Genomic DNA, 12,375 nt, shown 5'->3' on the forward strand with positions numbered 1-12,375 from the left:
TGAAAACATCATTCAAATGAACAATTTCTGTATTTGGTTTTGTGCTTAGTCCTATGCATGCGTAACATTATTGAAAACATCATTCAAATGAACAATTTCTGTATTTGGTTTTGTGCTTGGTCCTATGCATGCATAACATTATTGAAAACATAAATAAGTTTGAAAATGACTTTTTAACTTTTTAGTAAAAAATTGTATAAAATAAAGTGAATGGAAAAAAAAAATTGACTTCTTTATGAGTTAATTTTTTTTAACTTTCTAGTATTTTTTTTAACTTTTCCACTGAAATCAACACTTCCAAGCGTGGCTTTCTATTAGGGGGTTCAATTGATACATTTTTGTAATTAAGGAGTTTATTTGTACATTTTCATAGTTTACATATAGCATTATTGTATATATAGATATTTTCCCTTATCTTATAAATAATTTATTTATTTATTTAATTTTATTTTTTTAACAACTCTTATCCTACATAGCAAAAAAAACAAAAAAAAAATTCCTTATCATCTTGATGCCCTCTTTTTTTAACCGTTGGCCATTTGGTTGATTTTTTTTTCCTGTACTACAAATTGAGTTTTTTTTTCATTATATATATATATATATATATTTTTTGTTTTTTAGTGAATTTTATGAATATTTATTTTTTAGATACACTTTATCTAGATATACTTAAAAAATATAATATCAGTGAAACTTTTTTTTAAAAAGGTTCAACAAATACAAAGAATATTAAAAAAATAAATTTTAATACATTTTCGTATTTTATTGTATTCAATAAATTTTTTAAAGATTTTTGTATAAATTTTATGCTTTTTAGTATATCAAGATTAAATGGATCTAAAAAGTTTAAAAAAAAAAACTTGATTAAAATATTTTTAAAAATTACTAAAAATATAAAAATACAAATTGAAAACTCAAAAAATTATTTTGAAAAATTCCAAACAGTAACTAGTTCATCTCCCGCTTATTGTACTTTGCACCTCTTAAATATTTTTAAAAATTCCAAAAATAAAAAATTACTTTTTATCTTTGGTGACTAAAAATGTCGCCAAAAATCTATTTTCAGCAACTAAAAAAATTTGTTGCCAAATAGTTAGTTTTGACTACTAAAATTATTTAGTCGCCAAATGAAAAATAAAAAATTAATGTTTATCTTTGATGACTAAAAATTTAGTCGCAAAAATCTATTTTCAGCGACTAAATAAAATTTTATTCACCAAATAGTGAGTTTTGACTATTAAAATTATTTAGTCGCCGAGTGAAAAATAAAAAATTAATTTTTATCTTTGGCCATTAAAAATTTAACCGGCAAATGTGTTCAAAATTTTAGTGGGAAATATTTCATATTGGTGCCTAAATTTTTGCCCAAATCTGTTAGTATTCACACGGTTCTCTCTCTCTCTCTCTCTCTCTCTCTCTCTCTCTCACACACACACACACACACAGACAAAATCAATCACCACCGCCTCTCATCTCAGCATCGCACATGACCACAGTGTCTGTTAATCTTCCATCGTCGAACATCACCACTACAGCTCACCATTGCCTCGCCTCTCATCGACATTCAGATTATTCTCTGTCCTTTTCTGTCACGACCTAAACCCGCCCCTATAGGTTTAGCACCGTAACCGGCCAGTAATCCGTGATTACCGAAGGCCTGTTTAACAATAATAACAGTAATACAGAGTACAGAGGCTGGCGGAAGCCAAAACAATAAATGAAAGATGTCCAATGAATTGTGACAGTCTGTATGCAAAAAGACTTTTCATAGCATGCTCACATTCAAAACAAAAACAGTATGTACATACATCATATACAGATATTCAGGTTAGGAACCAAATCCCTACCATAACAGTACAGTACAGGTACAGTCAGTCTATACAGTTTATACAAAACAGAAACAGAAAGGGGAATCTAAAACACCCCTAAGCAGCCTTAGCTTGAACAGATCTGGAACCTCGCAGTAAGGCACAAAGGTTGGCTTGACAAAACAAGAGCTTAGCTTGACGCTCTTAGCAACGGTCCGGTGCCTGTACACCTACATATATATATATATATATATATGAGCAGTGAGCTAAAACCCAGTGAATAACATATGCGTAAAGAGGTTAGGAATGAATGTCCTTTCAGTATGTAAAACAGTCATTTGAACAGTATATCAGTTATTCGATCATAGCAGTCATAAGTGGTACATCCAATAGCAAAATAGTATAGTAGGTCTTGACAGACCGAACAGTTAATTGATGGCCATCATATCAGTAAACAGTAGTGGTTCCAACGTGGGAACCGACAGAGATCTCTGTGACAGTACAGTACAGTAACAGTAAATTACTATGGATGCCACGAATACAGTTCGCAAATAGGACAAACATTCATTCAGTAAGAAATATCATTTCAGAAAGCAGTACAGTTGATCATTCAGAAAATATTCATGGTTGAATATATCTTTACAACATTGTTACTCACAGAGTTCTGGGCTACAGATAAGCTAGTGAGCGTCCTTGGATGCCAACCCTACACAGTTACAGGATGAACACACACTAAGTTGCACGTTTGGGAAACAATAACTTAGTCCCTATCTTGACTCGGTGTGGCTCTACATCAATATCCTCTTTAAGATGCCTTAAACATTGTCACACCCCAAATCCGGGCATGACCGGCCGTGGCCCACAGGGACTTAGCCCAAGGCACACGTAAGCCTAAACACGAATCCAATCACATTGAACAACTGAACAATAGTCCAATAATAAATAACCAAAACTCAATCCAGACATGCCACAATTATAAACGGCAAAATCAACCGTAATCAAAAGCCATCCAAACTTATGGGATATAAACAACCCACAAAATAAAATAATTCTAAATAAAACCCAATCACAAAGTATGCACAAAACTCGACAAAGCAACCTAAAAGAAAATTAAATAAATGCCCTAGAGGTCCATGCAATTGAGTCCCCGCTACGCCAAGAGTCCACTCTAAGTCCATCTAACACCTGGAAATGGTAAACAACTAAGTCAGCTGATAACTCAGTGAGTAGCAACATGGATAGTAAATACAGTTTTGAAAACAGGGTTCAATTCCAAAATAAGATATATATCACAGAAACTAGATTGGCATACAGTTTGGTAAATACAATCTGTTTCAAAAAGAAGGTTCCACAGTTCAACACTTAAAATACTCATGTCTCGCAAGAACATGATAAACGACATTTTTCACTTAAAACAGATTATAACATGAACACCAATACTTTTCTGGGTACCAATAAAAACAAATAATCTGCCACACATTTCTCAGGCTATAAGCCCCGTTGGATCCAATACCGAACTAAGAGTCATCCTCAGGGTGGCACCTGGGCCTTTTCTCAAAGACGATCCGATTGAAGGTCACCTAGTTGTTTTTAAAGGTCTGTTCCTTACAATCGTTGAGCACTAGAGTCATCACGGCCCAACCCGGATCTGTTCCCTAGTGGCCAGAGTCACCACACACAGTGGAATAATTTCCCTGGACTAAATACACACATGGTCCCAATAATCAATACACATCAGTTTTCGCAAAACATGGTGGTTCATCATTATAAACATGATACCAAAACAAATAGTTTACAGTATGCTAAGTTCACACGTGTTTTAGAAATAATTTGATTCAATTGATAATATAATAATTTATCAAAACAGTTTAATCATGAAACAACAATTTAATTTTTCCAACAGTTCAGGGTAAGGGAACATTTGTAAAAATACGTAGCATGAAACTACTCACCTGAAACGAAATGATATAATCCTTGAATCGAATAGAGTGTAAAAGTCCAACTAGTGCCCTGAACGAAGTATATAAAAAAAAACTACACGTCACAACTAATTTAAAATACTACAAAATAGGAACTAAGTAACCTCAACTAAAGCGCACTAACACGGCTCAACCCAACTCACCGTTACTCTTAAATATTAGCTAAGTTCATGTTCTTCAACGTTTAAAATCACCCAAGACATGGGTTCCGGTCAAAACTTAATTAATTGTGACTTTAAGATAAAACAGAATTTCAAACAAGCCTTCCCAACCTATTCGCTAACTTTGAAAATTACAAAAACCCACACCACGCTATTCAAAAAATTCCAATAACCTCCAGATATGATCTAATGTATCCTAAGTTTCAAACCCAAATGGTTTCACTTGATTTGCTTATCAAAATAATTATCTACAATTTATTATATCCAAACAGGTTGTTTTCTGCAGCACTTTAAAGAAATTGACGGTTCTCTTAATATACACGAGCAATCAATGCAAGGCCAAAAATGTACGAAACTAGACTCGTAACCGGTTCTAATGACACTAATTTGATAATTTTTGGATTTACTTTTCTCTCAAACTTCTTCCTCCCCGTGGCTGTTGTGGCTGCTACTATAGAATGTATTAGGAACCTAGGGTTTTTCTTTTCTTTTCTTTGTTATACATAACATAAATGACTCTAGACAAAAATGTCCTTTGTTTTATTTTATTTTATTTTATCTCTCCATTAATTTAAATAAAATACAACTACTATTAGATCAAAATATGCTTACTAATTTGACACTTAATTTTATTTTATTTATTTATTTATTTAAATAATAAATCTTGCCTTTAAATTGAAGACTTTCACTATAAATTTATTTTAGGTTTTAAAATTAATTAAAAGACCCTCCAAATATTTAATTTGCACTTTAGAATTCACCATCAAAATATTTGAGATTGTAATATTATTATTATTATTATATAATTATTTACTTAATTTTTTTATATTTGGGTCTTCACATTCTCCCCACTAAAAGAAAAGTTTCGTCCTCGAAACTAACCTGAGTAAATCATGTGAATAGATGTGGGTACTTCTCGCTCATCTCGTCCTCGCGCTCCCAAGTCACCTCGTCAACTAGATGATTACGCCACAATACCTTTACCAATTTAATGACCTTTGTACGCAACCTTTTCTCTTTCGAATCCAAAATCTGAACAGGTATCTCCTCATATGAAAAATCCTATCTAATCTGAAGCGGCTCATAATCTATCACATGCGACGGACTGTGCACATATTTCCTCAGCATAGACACGTGAAACACATTATGCACTCTTGCCAACCTAGGGGGTAGAGCAACACGGTACGCAACCTCACCAACTTTCTCCAATACCTCAAATGGACCAATGTATCTAGGACTCAACTTTCCTTTCTTTCCAAACCTGATCACTCCTTTCCATGGTGATACTTTCAAGAATACCATATCCCCCTCATGAAACTCTAAGTCTCTCCTACGATGGTCAGCATAACTTTTTTGTCTACTCTGGGCAGTCAATAATCTCTCTCTGATGGTGATAATTTTCTATGTAGCATCCTCCACCAAATCAGGTCCCAACATTTGCCTTTCACCAACCTCATACCAACACAAAGGAGACCTACACTTCCTCCCATACAAAGCCTCATAAGGAGCTACTCCCAAACTAGAATGATAACTATTATTATAGGCAAACTCCATGAGCGGCAAATAATCATCCCAATTACCTCTCCACTCCAAGGCACAAGCCCTCAACATATCCTCAAGGGTTTGAATAGTTCTCTCTGATTGCCATCTGTCTGAGGGTGATAAGCTGAACTAAAATTTAACTGAGTACCCATAGCTGATTGTAATGCACCCCAAAACTTAGACACAAAACGAGGGTCCCGATCTGACACTATTGACACTGGTGCACCATGCAATCTAACAATCTCCTTCACATACAACTGTGCAAATCGAGCTAGAGAATAGGTCATCTGTACTGCAATAAAATGTGCTGACATGGTTAATCTATCAACAACTACCCAAATTGCATCGTGATTACTACTAGTACGAGCTAATCCACACACGAAGTCCATGGTAACATGATCCCACTTCCACTCCGGTATAGGTAAGGGTTGTAGTTTCCCCGCAGGTTTCTGATGTTCCACTTTAACCTGTTGACACACCAAACACTGAGCCACAAATTCTGCAATATCTCCCTTTATACCATTCCACCAAAAATGTTCATAAAGATCCCGATACATCTTAGTACTTCCAGGATGAATGCTATAACTATAACTAGAACTATGTGCCTCCGTCATAATCTCCTTCCTCAAATCACCACCAACAGGAACAAAAATTCGGCCACAAAATCTAAGCAGCCCACCATCACTAACCACAAAGTCTACATGCTTACCCTCTACCATCTCTCCTTTAATACGCTCACACTGGGGGTCAATCTCTTGAGCTAAACGAATCCGTTCTCTCAAGGTCAGTTGAACTATCAATTGACTATAATAAGCCCTATCACCAGGCATAACAACCTCAAGCCTCAAACGTCTAATGTCTTCCACCAAACAACTCTCAATAGACAAAGCAGCTACATCTCCAACTGCTACTTTCCTACTCAAGGAATCTACCACCACATTTGGCTTTCCCGGATGATACAAAATATTCACATCGTATCTTTTAGCAACTCAAGCCATCTTTTTTTTTTTTTTTTTTTTTTTTTTTTTTTTTTTGCCTCAAATTTAGTTCCTTCTGTGTGAAAATATACTTCAAACTCTTATGATCAGTGTAAATCTCACACGACTCTCCATACAAATAATGTCGCCAGCTCTTAAGAGCGAAAATCACTATTGCTAACTCCAAGTCGTGTGTAGGATAATTTCTCTCATGTACTTTCAACTGTTGTGATGTATAAGTAATCTTCTTCCTATGCTGCATGGGCACACATCCTAAACCCTATCGTGAAGCATCGCTATAAATCACAAAACCACCACCATCAGTAGATAAGGCAAGGATTGGAGCTGATGTCAACCTCTGATTAAACTCTTGGAAGCTACACTCACAATCATCATTCCACTAAAACTTGACCCCTTTCCTAGTGAGATTGGTAAGTGGCAAAGCAATACGGGAGAATCCTTCCACAAACCATCTATAATAACCAGCAAGCCCTAGAAGCTATGTACCTCCATCACCGAAGTAGGTCGTGGCCAATCAACAATTGCTACTACCTTTGTGCTATCCACAAATACCCCATCTTTACTCCCACATGACCCAAAAAGAATACACTGCTCAACTAGAATTCACACTTCTTAAATTTTGCATACAGTCTCTTCTCTCTAAGGATCTAAAATACTACCCTCAAGTATTGCTCACGCACTGCTTTACTCCTCGAATAAATTAGGATATCATCAATAAACACCACCAAAAATTTATCCAGTTGCGGTTTAAATGCTCTGTTCATCAAATCCATGAATGTGACGGGTGCATTTGTGAGACCAAAAGGTATCACCAGGAACTCAAAATGCCTATAATGGGTTCTAAAAGCGGTCTTGGGAATATCTTCATCCCTTACTTTCAACTAGTGATAGCCTAACCTCAAGTTAATCTTAGAGAATACCTAAGCTCCCTGAAATCGGTCCAACAGATCATCAATGCGTGGCAAAGGATACCTATTCTTCACTGTGACTTTGTTCAGTTCTCTATAATCAATCCACAATCTCATAGACCCATCCTTCTTCTTCACAAACAACACAAGTGCTCTCCAAGGTGAAACACTAGGCCTAATAAAACCTTTGTCTAACAACTCCTATAACTGAGTTTGTAACTCCTTCAACTCCAACGGCGCCATTCTATAGGGCACTTTAGAAATAAGTGTCGTGTCAGGGACCAAGTTAATGGAAAATTCTACCTCACGATCTAGAGGAAGTCTAGGTAGATCCTTTAGAAAAACATCAACACATCACTTACTACAGGCAACTCCTCTAACTTCTACTCTGGTTGTTCGATACTCACCACACAAGCTAAATAATCATGACACCGTTTACTTAACATTCGATTAGCCTAAAGGAAAGAAGTAAAATAGATAGAAGACCCTTTCCTATCCCCCAGAAAGAAAAACTCAAGTTGCCTTGGCATAGCAAAAACTAACCTCTTTCTAAACCAATCAACAGAGGCGTGATGCTTCATCAACAAATCCATACTCAAAATCACATCAAAATCCTTCACCTCTAAGGAAATCAAATCCACCAGAACAATCCTACCATCCAAGTTTACCTCACAAGATCTACATACATCTCCTAACACTACTATTTCTCCTAATGGAGTACACATGGTAATACAAACATCTAAACGACCACAAGGAAAAGGCAATCCAAATAGATATCTAGGTACTAACTCTTAACCTCCAAAATTAAATCAAGAAAGATTCAACACAAGTTTAAACAAAACTAACTTAACCAAACACTACTAAGGACTATAGGGACTCGGACCTCGTCTAAATGATGAAAGGCAAGATATGTAACTCGATAAACCTGGCTCTGATACCACAATTGTCGCACCCCAAATCCGGGCATGACCGGCCGTGGCCCACAGGGACTTAGCCCAAGGCACACGTAAGCCTAAACACGAATCCAATCACATTGAACAACTAAACAATAGTCCAATAATAAATAACCAAAACTCAATCCAGACATGCCACAATTATAAACGGCAAAATCAACCGTAATCAAAAGCCATCCAAACTTATGGGATATAAACAACCCACAAAATAAAATAATTCTAAATAAAACCCAATCACAAAGTATGCACAAAACTCGACAAAGCAACCTAAAAGAAAATTAAATAAATGCCCTAGAGGTCCATGCAATTGAGTCCCCGTTACGCCATGAGTCCACTCTAAGTCCATCTAACACTTGGAAATGGTAAACAACTAAGTCAGCTGATAGCTCAGTGAGTAGCAACATGGATAGTAAATACAGTTTTGAAAACAGTGTTCAATTCCAAAATAAGATATATATCACAGAAACTAGATTGACATACAGTTTGGTAAATACAATCTGTTTCAAAAAGAAGGTTCCACAGTTCAACACTTAAAATACTCATGTCTCGCAAGAACATGATAAACGACATTTTTCACGTAAAACAGATTATAACATGAACACCAATACTTTTCTGGGTACCAATAAAAACAAATAATCTGCCACACATTTCTCAGGCTATAAGCCCCGTTGGATCCAATACCGAACTAAGAGTCATCCTCAGGGTGGCACCTGGGCCTTTTCTCAAAGACGATCCGATTGAAGGTCACCTAGTTGTTTTTAAAGGTCTGTTCCTTACAATCGTTGAGCACTAGAGTCATCACGGCCCAACCCGGATCTGTTCCCTAGTGGCCAGAGTCACCACACACAGTGGAATAATTTCCCTGGACTAAATACACACATGGTCCCAATAATCAATACACATCAGTTTTCGCAAAACATGGTGGTTCATCATTATAAACATGAGACCAAAACAAATAGTTTACAGTATGCCAAGTTCACACGTGTTTTAGAAATAATTTGATTCAATTGATAATATAATAATTTATCAAAATAGTTTAATCATGAAACAACAATTTAATTTTTCCAACAGTTCAGGGTAAGGGAACATTTATACAAATACGTAGCATGAAACTACTCACCTGAAACGAAATGATATAATCCTTGAATCGAATAGAGTGTAAAAGTCCAACTAGTGCCCTGAACGAAGTATATAAAAAAAAACTACACGTCACAACTAATTTAAAATACTACAAAATAGGAACTAAGTAACCTCAACTAAAGCGCACTAACACGGCTCAACCCAACTCACCATTACTCTTAAATATTAGCTAAGTTCATGTTCTTCAACGTTTAAAATCACCCAAGACATGGGTTCCGGTCAAAACTTAATTAATTGTGACTTTAAGATAAAACAGAATTTCAAACAAGCCTTCCCAACCTATTCGCTAACTTTGAAAATTACAAAAACCCACTCCACGCTATTCAAAAAATTCCAATAACCTCCAGATATGATCTAATGTATCCTAAGTTTCAAACCCAAATGGTTTCACTTGATTTGCTTATCAAAATAATTATCTACAATTTATTATATCCAAACAGGTTGTTTTCTGCAGCACTTTAAAGAAATTGACGGTTCTCTTAATATACACGAGCAATCAATGCAAGGCCAAAAATGTACGAAACTAGACTCGTAACCGGTTCTAATGACACTAATTTGATAATTTTTGGATTTACTTTTCTCTCAAACTTCTTCCTCCCCGTGGCTGTTGTGGCTGCTACTATAGAATGTATTAGGAACCTAGGGTTTTTCTTTTCTTTTCTTTGTTATACATAACATAAATGACTCTAGACAAAAATGTCCTTTGTTTTATTTTATTTTATTTTATCTCTCCATTAATTTAAATAAAATACAACTACTATTAGATCAAAATATGCTTACTAATTTGACACTTAATTTTATTTTATTTATTTATTTATTTAAATAATAAATCTTGCCTTTAAATTGAAGACTTTCACCATAAATTTATTTTAGGTTGTAAAATTAATTAAAAGACCCTCCAAATATTTAATTTGCACTTTAGAATTCACCATCAAAATATTTGAGATTGTAATATTATTATTATTATTATTTAGTTATTTACTTAATTTTTTTATATTTGGGTCTTCACAAACATGCCCTAGGAATGCCTAGGATGGAAAGAGGATGCAAAGATGCACTTTTAAACACTTTTCAAAATTTGCTGAAATAGGGGTCCACGCTCGAGCGTGGCTTTCTACGCTCGAGTGGACATGCAGACAAAGGAGCTCCACTCGAGCGTGACTTCCTCGCTCGAGCGGACTGCAAATGTACTGGATGCATGAAATTCACGCTCGATGGGCGCTCGACCTCGCTCGATCGTGAGACACAAGTCCTCGCTCGAGCGTGCATTCCCCCGCTCGAGCGGACTGTAAACACATGCAAAGTACTAGATACACGCATTCCCCGATCGAGCGTCACTTCCCCGCTCGAGCGGACTGCATGAACCCATAGTGTACGCTCAAGCGTGGAGTTCCCCACTCGAGCGTGAGTCCAAAATCTGGAATTTCCAGATTTGAACCTCAAGCTCAAAACTCAACTTTAAAGCATCTAATTCGATCCTCTTAGGCTAATTTTCTGGAAAACTCTTGTAAACTCATAGTATAACATGTTTTGAAGATCAATTTGAGGAATCAAAGCCCAAAGGTAGTTCAATTAAACACCATTTTCAAATAAACTTCAAGAACACAAAGTGTATGTAACATGCATGTGTTCAACCAAATTCAAAGCTTCAAATACATGATCAAATGAGTCAATTCTTTCAAAAACATGATGAATTCATGAACTATAATGAAGATATGAACATGCACGTAACAATTTTCATGAAAATAACCTCAAAACTCACAAATGCGTACATGCAAGCATGATTCAAGCTTCAATTCAACAATTTAAAACCAATTTATGACCTTAGGCTTCTATCTACCATGAACCATGCAAGAACAAACTTGAATTCACAAACAAGAAGGTAAATGTCCCACCTTAGGTCTTGAATGCAAGATATATAAGCTCAATTTGCACAATTAACCTTCAATTCTTCTAGTTTCCAAGCCAATTCTCAAATGAAGCTAAGTCTCTCCTCTTTCACTCTTTCTCTCGGTTTTGGTCTCTCAAGGATGAACAAGAATGAGATGCAAGACTAAGCTTTCAACAATATTGGTGAAGTGACCCACTAGATGGCATTTTAGTAATTAGGGTAACTAATGTAATATAGCTTTATTTAATCTAGTTTAATTATGCCAAATCAAATTTAAATTAAATCTACCATAAATTCACATAAATTCTAATTAACATAAAACACTAATCAATTTCAGATTTAGTCGCCGATAAGGCCTTCAATTTGCCATTTAAAACATAAAACATGAACATATCAATTAACAGTCAAACAAATAGAAATGCATTTAAACTAATATACTTAATCAATCAGTCAGAATTTCAGTTAATCAGTCACTTAACATGCTTAATCATAGATTAACACTAATCAGTGGTGAGGATTGTCACATTTTCCGATTGAAGTTTTTGATTGATTTCGATACATGTAGATATAGTTATGTATATATATATATATCATAATCTTCGTTCAATTTTCTGTAGATTTCTTCATCATTGTGCTTGTTTTCTTTACCGATTGAAGTTTTTGACTGATTTCGATTCATATAGTTATGTATCTACCATTTTTAAGTTTTGATTTTGACCAATCCATCCACAAAATTGTATTATCCATCCAACCCGTCGATATATTTGAACATCACAAAGGTACTCTCTCTCTCTCTCTCCCCTCTCCCTCTCCCTCTCCCTCTCCCTCCCAGATAATTCTTCCTTATGTAAAAAAGGACTGAATGGTTGTCACGGACGAAAAATGGCGTTCCGGAGGCAAAATTCAAAATAACCCCCGAACCACCATATGGCTGTCACAGACAGCTTCTCCATGACAAATACGACTTGTGACAACAAATAGAATGTAAATAGCAC

This window comes from Camellia sinensis, chromosome 12 (genome assembly GCF_055761805.1).
Source record: "Camellia sinensis isolate YWXY chromosome 12, ASM5576180v1, whole genome shotgun sequence".
NCBI classification, from domain to species: domain Eukaryota; kingdom Viridiplantae; phylum Streptophyta; class Magnoliopsida; order Ericales; family Theaceae; genus Camellia; species Camellia sinensis.